Raw genomic sequence first — 14,718 nt, forward strand, 5'->3', positions numbered from 1 at the left:
ACATGGAAACTACACACTTTATAATATAGGCAAATACCAAAGTCAAACAAAGATCAAAAAAGGCTGTCCGACTTCCAAAATGGAGCATTCTATCTGGAGAAACAATAGCTTAGAAAATAGCTTGAGAAAAGTCTTGCGAGAGCACAGGATTTCTGTATTTATTTTTAGATGACAGCCAATCCAAAAATTAAAAGAAATTTTGCTCAGCTGGACTCATTATATTAGCTTAAACCCAAATAGCCTACCTTTAGATTCTTCAGGTTTTTGTGTTTGTTTTATCCCTTTTCTAACGTTAAGTCAATCTCAAAATGCAAATGATCTTTTAAAAAAAAAAATCCCCACTATTATGCTTCATCCTATCACTTCTTTTTCATCTGAACTATTCACTACATTTATCCTGGATTTGCAAATAGTTTCAGTGCCCTAAACTTTCTCCATTCAATTAATAAAGTCTTCAGATAGGAAATACTGCTGTGTACTATTCATTCACTTATTTTATCAAAGGGAAGGTGAGCATATGGGGACCAAGATATAGGTTTAGGATGTGGAAAAGAGCCTTGAGAATTGGCTCTACAGTCTCGAGGAGCAGCTGATGCACTCTCATAAAAATGTCAGGGAAGAGCAGACAACAACGTTAATGTGATGGAATTGCTAAGAATGGCTTGCTTTCCTCCACAGCACACATCTGTTTAAGAACACACAGCAATCACTTCACTTGTACTTGAATTCACCAACACAAAAGCTGTGGGTGACTCGAGATCTCTCTCTGTTTGTTCTTTTGTTCTGTTCTTTGCTGCACTCTTCTATTTTTCTGTGTCCCATTTCATATACGAATGGAAGCATTCTTTTCTTCTCATTCCCTATTGCTTTCATACACTACTGAGTCTATTACCTATTATACTTTCTGCTCCCCCTGTAACAGTTTCTTGTATTCCTAGTATGCAGTTCTATCCTTAGGATCCTCCACACTGCTCCTCCCTCCTTGCAAAGTTAATTTCTTCCTCTCTTCCCTCCTGAAACCACTTCATCTGGCTTTTGTTCTTCTTCCCTGCTCATCACGCCTCCCCTTCTAAGGGCTCCTGCTCTTTGTAGGAAGGATTGACTCAAGTGCCCAGACCAAACTAGGATCTTCCTTTTTGTCTCCTCTTCCAGCTTGCGTGCCTTTAGCTGCTTCCAGCCATACTCCATCTTCACCTTTACTACGTGTTCCCCAGAGAGCAGAAGAGCAAAACTGACGAGGTATCCTTTGAATTCTGAATGCCTTCATAGTCGAGGGAGTGTTTTGATATACCTGAGATTTGAGTTTCAGGGATGCTGAAAGCCCTTTCACTCCTCTAAGCAAGCACTCAATTTCTTGATCATATAAGAACAGAAAAAAGCTAAATATTGAAATCTAGAGTACGTATAGCAATTTAGAAGCAGCAGGTGGGATAGGAAAATCATTTCTATTTCTTCATTCCAACACTGCTGCAAAAAAAAAGGTTCAGAGCCATCATGTTGTCACACCTATGGCAAATACAACATTGCTGTTACAAGCCTTAAGCATCACAACCTGTATCAGAAATCCAGTTTCAACTTATTTCTGCTTGGAGATTCTGTTACCCGCTCTGTTTTATGGTCCAGAGGCTTTGAGATAGAATCTAGCTGCATTAGGCAGGTACAAACACACAGTGTCCAACCCATAAGCACCTGAAGAGCTGAAACAGTCAAATGGCTGGAAATAAAGACAATATGAACTCTGTGGTAGTTTCCTTGGTTGCAGAGTAAAAACCACAGGACAGACAGACAAAATCTGTTCATTAAGACTCCACATTTCACCACAGCGTATTTGCACATAGTTGAGAACAACTGAATATGGTTTGTGAGATGCTGGTAGAACCATACACAGAGACATCAAAGCTATCTGCTCACACTGGGCTATTTTCAACGCTAACTACTTGATCATTTTTGGAAACCCAAAGTTCAGCTGTAGTATTAATCCCCCTCCTACACAGACACAAACAAACAAGCAAAAAAACCCAACCTAGCTTAAAAGCAGCAAATCTCCTAGAAAGGACACAAAACTATTAAATTGGAAAAATCAACTAAAGGCCACCTCAACTTCTCATGGGAAATGGTAGTTTAGCTTAATAGGCTTTATTAATGATTTCTTCAGGAATTTATAATTATGCTTTAAATTTTTAATTACAAGAATTACAGAGAAGTCAGATCTGGAGGTAATATGAATTCACAAGTAGAAAATACCCATTTTTTCAATTCATTTCGTAGTTTGTCTCAAATCTCTTCAAACTGTTACGACTTGCCCACGGCTGACATACAGCTCAGGGCAAAAATGTGCTATAGTCATTTGAAAATCCTGCCGATAGCACAAGATGTCCAATGAAAGACAGTCAATACAGAGTCTGCAAGAAAAGTTTTGGGCATTTTCTGCACATCACAAATGTGTTTGAAATGCTCCCTTGAAGGTTTGACTTACTGATCATTACATCGAAAGCGCTCTGATCTGAAACATTATAGGATACCAAATTAGGTGCATTTGCCATTAAAAAAAAAGTCATCAGCAACACTAGTGTTGGAGAATCTGTGGCATCACAGAGTTTTAGGGTTAGGATTAACTTTGCTACACCATCTAACTTATTTTTCCAGCCAGGATCAGCTATCCTGCATCTTTTCTGACTGATGTTCTGCAAGATCAGCCGCATTCCTGGAGAACCTACCCCTAGATAAATTAATTTAAAATTAAATGCAGTATTTAATTTTCCTCAGCACTAAAATACTGCACTTGTTTCAGGACTTCAATTCCTAGACAGAAAGGCTTGCTGGTTTGGTTTTTTTTCCCAGCTGAAATAGAGAACCAGCTACAGTTAAGTTTCCTTCGTACTACCAGTGACTTCACACAGATTGTGACTTGTTCTTCTGAGGTTAAGTACAAAGGCACAGTTCCTTCCTTTTTACTGTATGGTATAGTTCAGTCTTGTAATTTTTCTCCTGTTCAGCCATCACCCTTAGGTACAAGAATGGGACCTGATAACCCCAAAGAAATCTAACTTCTAAGGTATATGGATATAATGCCAGCTAGATCTAACTATATGAACTAGATCCAGCTGCATAAACTTACCTGAAAGTCGACCAGCTTGTTTCATCTGCATATTTATTACCAATGCCATCATGCTTTATTCAAAAAGATTAATACAGATAGTATAAAGCATTAAGAACAGATCTCTTAAAGGGATGTCACGCATCATTCAGTCATATACTTTATAACAGTCTAAATATACTGTGTCAGCACCATTATCTTAATCATCAAAACTTGCAATCACTTGAAAACTTACCTTAAATTCACGAGACAATATTTTTTTCCATAAAACTTTTGATTGGCATTAATTATGCTCCCCTGCTGTTTCAAAAGAGAATTTAAACATTAAAATATTGGTACTTTCTATTTTGGATATCCGCTTCAGCCAGTTTCACAGCAGTGATCTAGAGCCTTATTATGCCAATGAAGCTCTGGATGCAAAACCAAAGCTCGTTGTGTATAAACGGCAATATCCGCCAAGATTTAACAGTAGGGGCCAAGTGATCATAATGACACATTACCTAAACACATTCTGTAGATTCGTTCTTGCAGGTTTCCCTAGCCAATCCACAAAAATCATTTAAAATATACTTATTTGACAAAACATGTTGTTAAATTCCCTGCCACGCCAACTCTTATGCAGGCAAATCGTAAGGGAGTTGCTGTTATTGTTCCTCTATGAAGTGAATTGTAATGGCTAGAGAAGAGGTCTCTGACAGATATTGCTGCTGTAACATCTCTACAGCCCAACATTTTGTCGTTAACTATCACAAGTCCATTTACTTTACCACACAGCTGCTGCAGACACTTGGGAATGCTACGGGGCGCTGACTCAGCTTTCATCTGTCTAACATTGGCCTGGGACAGGCTTCTGATAACAACGCCTCTTCCTCAAAAAGAAAACATCAGGTAATAAATACCAAGTTACTTAAACTACTAAAGACAATCTGAAGGAGCTTTTAAAAATGGTTCAAGTTCTCAACCTTTGATATAATTATTTTTTAACTGGAAGACTAGAAAAGCAGTAATTTTAAATTACCGTACCTTGACACAAGCCTAGGGGTGGATTTGCTGAGGTCAGGGCAGTAGAGGAAGGGTGAAGTGGAGGAAGAACAGGACCCAGGGAGTAGCAGCTCTTCCGTGATCACTGTGCATACCCAGCCGCAGAGCTCAGGCACAGCCACGCCACTCAACGCCCGCTCCACCACGAACACACATACATTCCCAACACGCTGGCCAGCAAACTGCCCCCTACATACAAAAGAACAGAAGTCCCCGAGGCTGTCCAGAGGGGAATTTGGATCAGGCCCCAAACGTATCAAAAGAAATTCTAAGAAAAAATAAGACTAATAAAAAGTAAATAGTCTGTTTTAATGCACAATGAATCCCTTGTGGCATCTATTAAAACAAGAAAAGCACAAGAGGAAAAAAGATGAACTGTAGGCTAGTACGCAGAGTATTGCATACATTCAGAAAAGGAAACATCCTGAAAGGGACAAAAAGCCTGCCTTTCCAAAGAAAAATACTTAGTATGTTTTATTTCTGATACTGTTGTCTCCCTTTGCTTTTAGGAAAAGCATTTTATTATGTTTATGAATTTGAGAGTTTTGCAGTACTTAACTATCTGGAAAAGCACCTTATACTCCTGATCACTAAAAGCATCATTATTCTCTTGACTGCACAACTTTTATGATTGCTACTGAGCTTCTAAAAACCTCCGGTCTCTTACCCATGGTTTCTTGAAGAAAAAGTCAGATGCTTTACAGGGGCATGTGTCCAACTGCCTCTTCCTTCAGTCATACTCCTCTCACATCCACCACATCCCTGCTATTCTTTCTAAAGTCACCGCCATTTTCTTGTCCTCAGCAAAACACATGGCTACATACTATCCCTTCTGTTCCTGAACACGCAAGAAAACTCTTTTTTTTTTCCTATACCCTTGTCAAAGACACACCATTGCAGTGTTCAGTGGCTGCTTGACTTTAGTTAATCCCATCATCTAATTAGACTGAACTGTAATACAAAAGAGGAAAGTTTATTCATTAATCTTACCATTCCCTAGACAAGTAAAAAATCTGAAATCAATACTAATGGTGGAAATGCTTTGTGTAGAATACTAAAAATACCAGTGTATGCCAATATTTTTCAATCCACCCATACAAATTAGAGAAAAAATAGTTGGATATACCCAATATTCATGTGTGGCCAGGCAGTTGATATTTAATAAAGTCAAAGATTTCTACAGCTACTTTATTAAAATGTAGATGTTAAACACTTTTCTATAGCAGAGACTAGAATCTTTGTTAAGAGTCCTTGTTATAGTCTCTGTTTCCAACATACCTATGATGCAAACAGCCAGATACATACAAGTCGTATCAATAACCTGTCTTGAATGTAGGTGTATTTGGGTTGCCTGAGATTCAGCAGATCAAAATTAAGAAAAACATCTCCAATGACATTCTTTCCAACACGTATGACAAACATCAGCTGCATAAATCAATTACAGGGTGAGGGCAACACCAGTGGAATAGCTATACCTACAGTCAGTTATCAGTGATTCGTGTCAGAATGAAAACTACATCATTTTAGTAACCAGAAAGACCAGATTTCACTACAATAAGGAATGGGATTAGAATTCAAAACCTTGAGAAATAGTCTGAAAATCAGGTTAAAAAAGAACTGCAAAATTCTACACCTGAAAAAGAATAATCGTCTGAAGAAATATGCACTGAGGAGCAACTGGCAAGGAAGCACTTTGGCAGAAAAGAACCTGTCCCTAGTCAGTAACATTGAATGGATCAGGAGTCAACAGTTTCATTTCTTCACAAAAAAGGAAGATACATTCAAAGGAATATAACTTACGCTCTCTATTAGTTATTCCTTCCACTGTAGTTAGGATTGATAAATACACAGCTAGTATGTTGGGTCTTACTTTCCGCTCTGCATGTCCAAAAAAATGTGAACCAACTGAGCAGAGTCCAAACAAATCAATGAACATGAACAAAAACGTAGCCCTCGTGACCTATGTGGAAAGACTAAAAGAACTGGAGTTGCTTACTCAAAAGAATTAAAAACTCACAGGGGAATGCTAACCATGTACATGCCAAACTGCAGAGAGGAAAGAACAAAGACAAGTAATTTTTTCTCCACATCCAGGAGCATAGAGCAAGAGGCGGCTAACATCAAAGACTCTAGAAAGTAAGTCTCTGGATAGATCCTGGAATAATGTTTTTAACCAGAAAGAGAACAAAGTACTAGGATAGATATGCTGGGGAGACTGTGAGATTTCTCTCTCTCAGGAATGACATAGGCTGAGTAGATCTGGCATGGAGGTGACTTAGAAAACCTCTTGGGTTTGGGTACTGTTTTTCTACAACTGCATGAATCTCTACATCAAAACAGGTGCAAAGGAAAGGTGCTTGCAGGACCATAAATCTGCCAAATAGCCAAGCTCCTAGAATCCATAGCAATGAATTTTACATTTTTTTAGTTTCTTTTCTACTTTCCATAGTTTTCTGCCTTTACAGGGCAACTTTTCACAGCTCAGTATAGAAATTACACAAGACGAAAGGCATTTGACATTACTGTCTATACTGTTTTAACACAGTCTCTGTAGTTCTGGTTTCCAAAGATGTAGTAAATTTTCAGAGGAGTACTTAAAAAAAAAAAAAAAAAAAAGACAGTATTTGCTAATATAATTTAATGGCAAAGATGCATTCTCATGTTTATACATTAAATCATGAAAAAGACAGCTACATATGGCATCCAAGAGAACCGAATAAATTAAGTTTCTTGTTTTGACATATTTTTGGTGTGAAAAGAAGGAACCAGTATCTTTACAGGAAATAATTTGAAGTCAGGAGCTACCCACCACTAAGAACTCAATCCTGCTATCCTTGCATTCCCAGTGCCTCCTTTGAAGCTTCCATTCACCTTTGAAATTCCTATATCAAAGCAAAGTTTGTATCTTAACAGACCTTCTTCAATTATTCTGAAACTTAGTTAATAAAATCACCCTCTCCTTCCATCAACTCAGCACAGAGACTGGCAATACAGTGGCACAGCAGGAGTTTAAGGGTTGCTGAAACAAAATTACTAATCTAATGATGATTACTTTGCTGTTATGTCTGTTAACAGAATGAACGTTTGGAGAGGCCGATGATCCTTGAAATTTGTTGTTTCACTGTTATCAGAGTTCCCAGAACGATTTCTGAGTGTGGGGTCATTTTTCACTACTACTCATATACAAAACATATGCCTGAAGTTAAGTGCACAAGAAAAAAAGTCCGATAGGAATTTCAATACGCTATGATGTCTTGGTTGAGAGACGAGAGGAGACAGAGACACATGGATATTCAGAATAAACTGCTTCTCAAAACTCTTGCCTTCAAAACAAAAACAATCTTATAGCTCCAAGACTTCAAATACTGGAACTAAGTTAAAAGGAAAATGTTAAATGACGTATCACATAGCAAAGTGGTAACACAGAGCTTGTTTACTAGGAGGCCACCACCAGCCTCTAGGACAGGGCTTCAAACTGCTCTGGCTGCCCAGCACAGTCTGCCCCAACTCTCCAGGGGCCTCTTCGCCCTTGAGGTTACGCTCTGCTCCCCATGATTTTCCTGCTATAGCATTGATGCTCCAAGCTACCCATCTGCACATTCAAAGCCTCCCTATACTCTTTTGTTGCTGATGGCAGTGCCTGAACACATTCACAACTACCGTTTGTTGTGGCCACCTCCCCTGCTGGAAACAATTCTGCTCATACTCAGGACTTTTTTGTTTTAATGATCGAGGTGTTGGTTCCTTTTCCTCAGCCCCAGGAGAAGTCCCACGTGGGGTCTGTACAGTGCCACAGCACATGTGAACATGGCTATGGTAACCTCAGCAAATGGCAGCCTGGTTGGCGCTTGGCATAGCAGTGAACATACATTTTGGCAAAGCATCGACAATTTGAGTGAACGGAATATTCCCTCTGAGACTGTTGTGCACTTCACTGCCCTATTTATTGATATGACGGGTTAACAGGAAAAGAGGGAAGACCCCTGCTATGTGAGAAACATTTGAGCCTTGGAAAAACAAGGGAAAGGAGGGACCAGAAAAGGAGATACAGGTAAAGGGCTAGAGATTCCTGTGTAGATCACCACATGGAGGAAACCTTGGGCTGATTAAGCAGCTGACTTTTTTACCTGGGTGTCTATGCAGTTGGGCAAGGAAGTGCGTGGGGAGAAGTTTCTGCTCAATCCGGAAAAGCTGTCTTTGCCCATCATCAAAATGCCATTCATTCACATACTGTGAAGGCAACTCCTCTAAGCAGGGGCAGGGATTAAATAAGTCAGTAGGTGACCAAACCTAGCCAGAACGGTAGATATTTCGTGGAAGAAAGGGCTGGGCCACACCTGCGATGGACACTGATGGCAAGCGTTGACTGCAGGAGCAGTGCTAGTGCTGGGCTACCAGGGTGGTCAGGATCTCGACTCCAGGGAAGGGGAAACAAATGGCATGCTGTGATGAGTACCTGGGAGCTGGGAAAGACCTTGCTCTTGGACCTAAACATTCAGAATGAGATTTTAGGCTGTTTTTTCAAGTTGTTTAGGCTCCTGTTTTCAGACATACTGGAGAAAGGCCACAGGACTGTACACGTCTGATGTGAAACTGAGACGGCTGCTATTCCAGAACCTGTGGAGCTGTTGCTTCTGCCCCAAAGTACTCCTTCATTTCTGCCAAGGCATCTGAATGGCGCTTATGACACTGCGGGAGTACGGCGTTCACCTTTGAGCACCTGCGGTGCTTTAGAGGCTAAAGAGAAAGGACTTGCCTGGATTTTCAAGGGTTTTCAGTATTACCTAGAGGAGGAGGAAGGACACCCATCACAAGTGAACTGCTGATTAATTAGACAAGACGAATGCCAGCCTTAGTGCTGTAATGAAGAGAGACATCTTCTAACACTTTGCCCGTACACTCGACACTTCCCATGGTACTTCATGCTGACAGGCCACAGGCTTACTGTGTTTTTCGCAGAGCAAACATCAGTACGGATTATTACCTACCAAGAGCTATCATGCACCAATACTAGATGCAACGTCCTCAATCAGAAACAAGCTTCTAAAAAATCATATCTAGTGGAATTTTTAGGAACAGATAAAAATTAAAGCTATATACAGAGCTGATAATTACAAACACAAAAATGAAAAGTGTGAAAAACCTTAATGTTGACATACGTAAAGGCAAAAATGAAGATTGTGATGATGGGAAGGAAATATTTAAATACAGGGCAGAGGTGGCAAGTGCAATTCTTGAATCCTGAAGCGTATCACATGGCAAGGATATTCCAAATGATCTTAATACTGTATATGATGGCAGATAAAGGAAATTTTCCAGAATGCAATGGAAGCTCTTCCCTGTAAACCAATGTGTCCACAGTGAGATACTTTTAGAATTTTTTTTTCTGAAACCTCAAAGACTAAAAGATAATTAATACACTATTGTGAAAGATTTAAGGTACACTTCAAAACCAGCCTCCTCTTCTCATTGCCTACATCAGCTGACTTCCTGGAGTGCTCCATTAGTCTTTAAGTGTACTCTTGGAGAATCCTGTTCAAGACTTAAGAGCTCTCAGTACCATCTTTTCATCTTCTTACCCTGCTGCCTGGTTTTAGGCATCTGCAGCAGAGTCACATGCTTGAACTAAAATGCCATCTCCCTGCTCCTCCTGCTTTGCAGGCTTTACCCTTCTCAGCATTCAGATGTCTACTCATTTCTCATGCAGTACATCCCTTAGACTTCTGAGATTTAAAATCTAAAGTGCGGTTTATTTTTTTTTAAATTCTACAATTACATAATTCAACAAACAAATAAACCCAGATAGGAATTAAGCTCATAAATGATGTGTGAAATATCATTAGCTGCAACTAGCTAGCCTGAAACTCCTGGTGGGTGACCACAAAGCTTGCAACATTAAGCTGTAACATCCCAGAAACAGTGGTGTGGCCAAGCACATGGATTGGCTGCCTGCTCTCTCATTTACATCCCATGTCATCTTCTCCCACTGCTGTGTCTCTTCCTTCTGTGCCAGTCATGGTTTCTTCTTGCTCTTACCAGCCACTTATGGAACTTATCTCTCCTTTCCCTTCCTCGCTGTTGCTGTACGAAAGAGCTAACAAAGAACAGGGAATGGAAAAATAGTGAGATGGGAAGAAGAGGCAGAGACAGGTACCAAAATGGTGAGTGGAAGAAAAGCACCTGGTTAATTCTGCCTTGAAGAAGTAACAGGACCAGAAGCAAGTTTAGGAAAAGACTTTGTGGACTCACGTCTATCACACTGCTTCAATACTGGCAGCGCTGGAGAGGAGAGCACAGCCATAGCTACTCAGTTACAGGAAGCACTATATTTTCACTGTCTGTTTAGAACATTATTTATTGCTCTGGCCTAAAAGGAACCATTACACTATCTAATCCCTAACTGCAGAAATACTCACAGGTGCTCAGGGCAAGGCTGCGCCGCATGAAGGTCGACTCAGTAGAAGGGCAAGTCATTTTTTCAGGCTTTGACTGTGGCACTTACAGTGCTGATTGGCTATTAATCTTAAAAGCAATTCATCTTTCTCATGCTTATTGATTAAAAAAATGTAGAGTACCAGACAGTAACATTGTTATTGACCTTGGGAATTCTGTTGTGGTTGCCAAAAAGGCAAAATAAGTCACACTCTCCTACAGCTGTTCTGTCAGAAAGCCTAACTTGACTCCCATCTTTCAAGATTTTGATTTTCCATGATAACATGGAAGAAGAATTAGCGTGGCTGGCACAGCACAACGTGAGTAGCTACAATCTCCTTCCTGTATTTCCAGGTGAGTATTCCTGTGAACTTACACTACCTTGAAATAAATAGAATTGCCAGCTGTGTCAGAGATCTTCACCTCTAAGGAATGTTGCTTTTATTGGAAGAGATGAGCAAAAAAGCTCTCATGAATCTGAGAGTGGAGATTAGACTTGTTGCTTTAGATTAAACTTCTCCTAATTAACCTTCCAATTAACCTCACATCACTCTTTTGAACAAGACCGTAAATACAAATGATACTACATTCCCTTTTATCAAATAACAGCTTTTGCTAGATAGAATTATGATATACAACCATAATCTACAGAGAATTTTGTTAGCAAGAGTTTTAAACTCTGCCATTAGTCACCAGGATGAACAGAGAAGGCACAGCTGCTATGACAAGCACAAAAAGCAAAACATGGAATTTCATCATCAAAGTTTTCTTTTGCAAAGAAGCAAACTCTGACATGCAGGATCACTTGAAAATACTGGTTGCATTTGCCAGGTTTAAAGAAAACTTGAGTTGAAAACTAGGCTATTGAGAAATTAAGGAAACAAAACAGAACCTAACCAACCAAGTATCCAGAAGACAGGAATCAATGGATCTGCAACGACCAGGCAATGCTCCAAATGAAATCTTCCTCTGGCTCACGTGAAGAGGAGTTCTGCTCCAGAGGATTTTTTGTGTGATTCGCGTTATGCTGAACTACCATTTTCTCCTATCTCCCTCCTCACCCAGAGGATGTTTTTACCTTCTCAACTACTGTATTTTCATGTGTGCAAAAAGTTCTTTCAGTAAGAGACAATGTTCTGCTGAATGTGTAGGTGGTGACAACGGAAATTGTTTAAAAACTGGAAAAAGCTCTGTGTGAAATTTCTGTTTATGAACCACAACTTAATCAGTACTGATTTTCCTCTTCTCACTTTTTTAGTTGTATATCCATGCCTTTGTATTTGAAGGATTTAACTGTTACATGACCTTGCTGAGCAACTTAGAACTATCTTTCTTGTGTAACTGGTTTCCACTGGGCAACAGTGGTTGCCAGAGATGCAAAAGAAACGGATGCAGGTTGACTAGGCACTAACAGGACCATCTTCTGCTCAGCCTACACAGCCAACTACCAAAATGTATGTCCTGCTCCATGTTCTCTCTGATGGACAACAGGACATGGACAAGGCAGTCTGCCACACCTATCCACAGAAACCATAAATAGCCAGCCATGCCTTCATTGATGCTGAACTACTTCATCCTTTGAGAATTCATATTCCTCCACTAGAAGGCCTGTAGAAACACAGGAAGACCTTTCATGCCAGATTCTTGCTAAGGCAACACACCCTTCCTAATTTCATTGGCCAAACCAAGAGCACACACCCCAGTTCCACACTCTAAGATTCCTCCTCTATTTCTGTTGACTGTATCTGTTCTTCAGGCTGCAGCAAGATGCAAGCCAGGCTTCCTCAGGTCCCTTCTTGGAGATATCCCTGCACTTGCAGGTATAAATCTCATTGAGGAGCCACCTTTCTCCTCACACCACCTTACCAACTTCATTTATAGCCCTCCCTTAGGTTCCCATGAGCTGGAAAGTGTCTGTTTCATTTAAATGCCACTAGCAAATGTGTCTCCCATGTGTCACAGCAGCCTTTTCTCAAAAGATTTAGGTTTGCATTTGCGTTTTTTAACATGTATTTGTATATACATGTCTCACTCCTCTTCCAGGACTAGAACTGGAAATGCCAAACTCTTATCAAAAGAAAAGATATGTCTCACTAAAATCCATTTCACTGAAATGTTCAGCTTCCTTTCTAAAGCAAAAAGAACTAGCAGTGCACATAAGTCTACAAAAGAATTTAAATATTACTCAAGCTCCAGGAAAAGGTAACAATTTTTAATTATCTTACTGATTTTTGGGGCAGCACTCTAACACCAAGTAACCTCATTTCATTTTCCCCACACAATAATTCAAAATGTTGAGTGTTTTCACTTTCTTTTCCCTAGTGTACCATTCAAGCCAGGAATGGTGTATTCTACAAAGTAGTGATGCTAACATACATTACTGTGCTACCACAGTATGATACCAAGAACATATACATATATGTGCATACAAATAACTACTCATACAGGCTCTGTGTCTTCTGAACACTACAATAAAACTGAGAATGACAAACAAGAAAGAAAGAAAGAGGAATAAGAAAATATCTCTTTTACTATGAAAGATGACCTTCCTTTTTTCTCTCCTCTTCAGTAAAGTTCTATACCCACGGCAGCCTCAAGTTCTCTGATAAATTTGTGTCTCTGGACTGAATCCTGAACAACAGGGCTACATTTAACAGCAACATAGCACTATTAAAACTGTCGTAACAGCTTGAAATTCAGACTTTTCAAAGAACACATGTATTTTCCCAGACAAAAATAGCTATCATGGGGAGGTAAAATATTTGAGAAATGAAAGAACATCTGCAGTTAAACAAGCCTCCTTAGTCCTGTGCTCAGCACTAGAGGTGAATGCAGCCAGACACAAAAAAGCTGTTCTCCCATAGTATGTACCATGCAACTAATCAGCGGGGACTCTCCTCATCCTCTCTCTGCGTCACCGTCTATCAGCCATAATGGGAAACAATGCCCCATAAAAAGCCATGACTGTGAACACAGGTATTTCTGTATTTGTAATGTATGTTTATTTAGCCTCTAATTTTCTATAAGCAAATTATATCTGTACTGCTGAAATTTCCAGACCAGACTGTCTTACAGCATACAAAAAACCACGACCGCTTGTCCATACGTGCCTGCAGGCCTGTGTGCGTTGCTAACGGGCACAGCAATGCACCACTGCTAAAGAGGATTCAGCCAGCCAAAACAGGGATTAAGACGGAATTCAAGGCCGTAACTTTAAAGCATGTCCGTAAATATTTACATTTTCTCTTTCAAGTTCTGACAATTAAATAAAATGACCAGAAGTATAAGGCACGTTTGTAGTTGTGCATTTTTAGAACATTTTAGTTCCCAGAATCAGAGCTTTCCCAGGAGCTCCAAAGATCCCTACTCACGATGCAAACAAGCGTCCTATGACTCTAACGCTTGCAGAGTATCAAGCAAGAGGGCTGAATGTTCTCTGAGAACAGAAGTAAATGCATTGCTTTCAGCCAAAGGAAAAAAAAAAAGCTCCATTATTTATTGTCAAAAGAAAAACTGAGCAATCATTTAAGCGTATACATCTAATTAGTTAGCAAACTTTCCACGGGGGAAGATTTTTGTCATTTATTAAAATTCAGTTAACTTGGGGTATTTTAAAAATTCACAAAAACAAATACGGAGGAAAAAACAAGTTTTTAATGGGAGAGAGGTCCTTCAGGATGCCACTGTAACCAAGTTGAGAATTCCATGTATCCTAAAGGACAGAGACCAAGCCCTGGCTCTTGCCTCTCAGAACCACAGATAATCAAAAAAAAGGGTCTCCACTATTTAGCTCAGGAGTCTGCTCTTCTGAAACTCATGATGTGCTTCTGTATGTAGAGAAAAACACGCATCCAAGCTGTGTAAGATTGTGCACAACACCACCTCCTGCCAGTGTTTCAGCTGAATCTTCCTCTTGGTCTTGGAAGTCCTCTTACAAAGCTATTGTCTGTGTTAAATTCTTTCACTCTTCCTTACTGAGACTATTTTTGCATTTCTTTGTAGGTTCTCTCTAATCTTAGTCTACCTTTTGAACTGAAGTCATCATCTCATTGCTTGCAATATGAACTGTAAACATATAGCACACTCAATGTGATACTCAGGAGAAAAAGCAAATGAATTTGCCTCCGATTCAGACAAATACAGAGAAT

General features: G+C 39.7%; 1 protein-coding gene across 2 annotated transcripts in view; it reads right to left on the reverse strand.

Moving 5' to 3' along the window:
* The window catches only part of PCDH15 (protocadherin related 15), an 872,980-nt gene that overhangs the window by 842,066 nt on the left and 16,196 nt on the right, over positions 1–14,718 (reverse strand). The window lies entirely within an intron of this gene.

Source organism: Balearica regulorum, chromosome 7 (assembly GCF_011004875.1).
Source record: "Balearica regulorum gibbericeps isolate bBalReg1 chromosome 7, bBalReg1.pri, whole genome shotgun sequence".
Classification (NCBI taxonomy): domain Eukaryota; kingdom Metazoa; phylum Chordata; class Aves; order Gruiformes; family Gruidae; genus Balearica; species Balearica regulorum.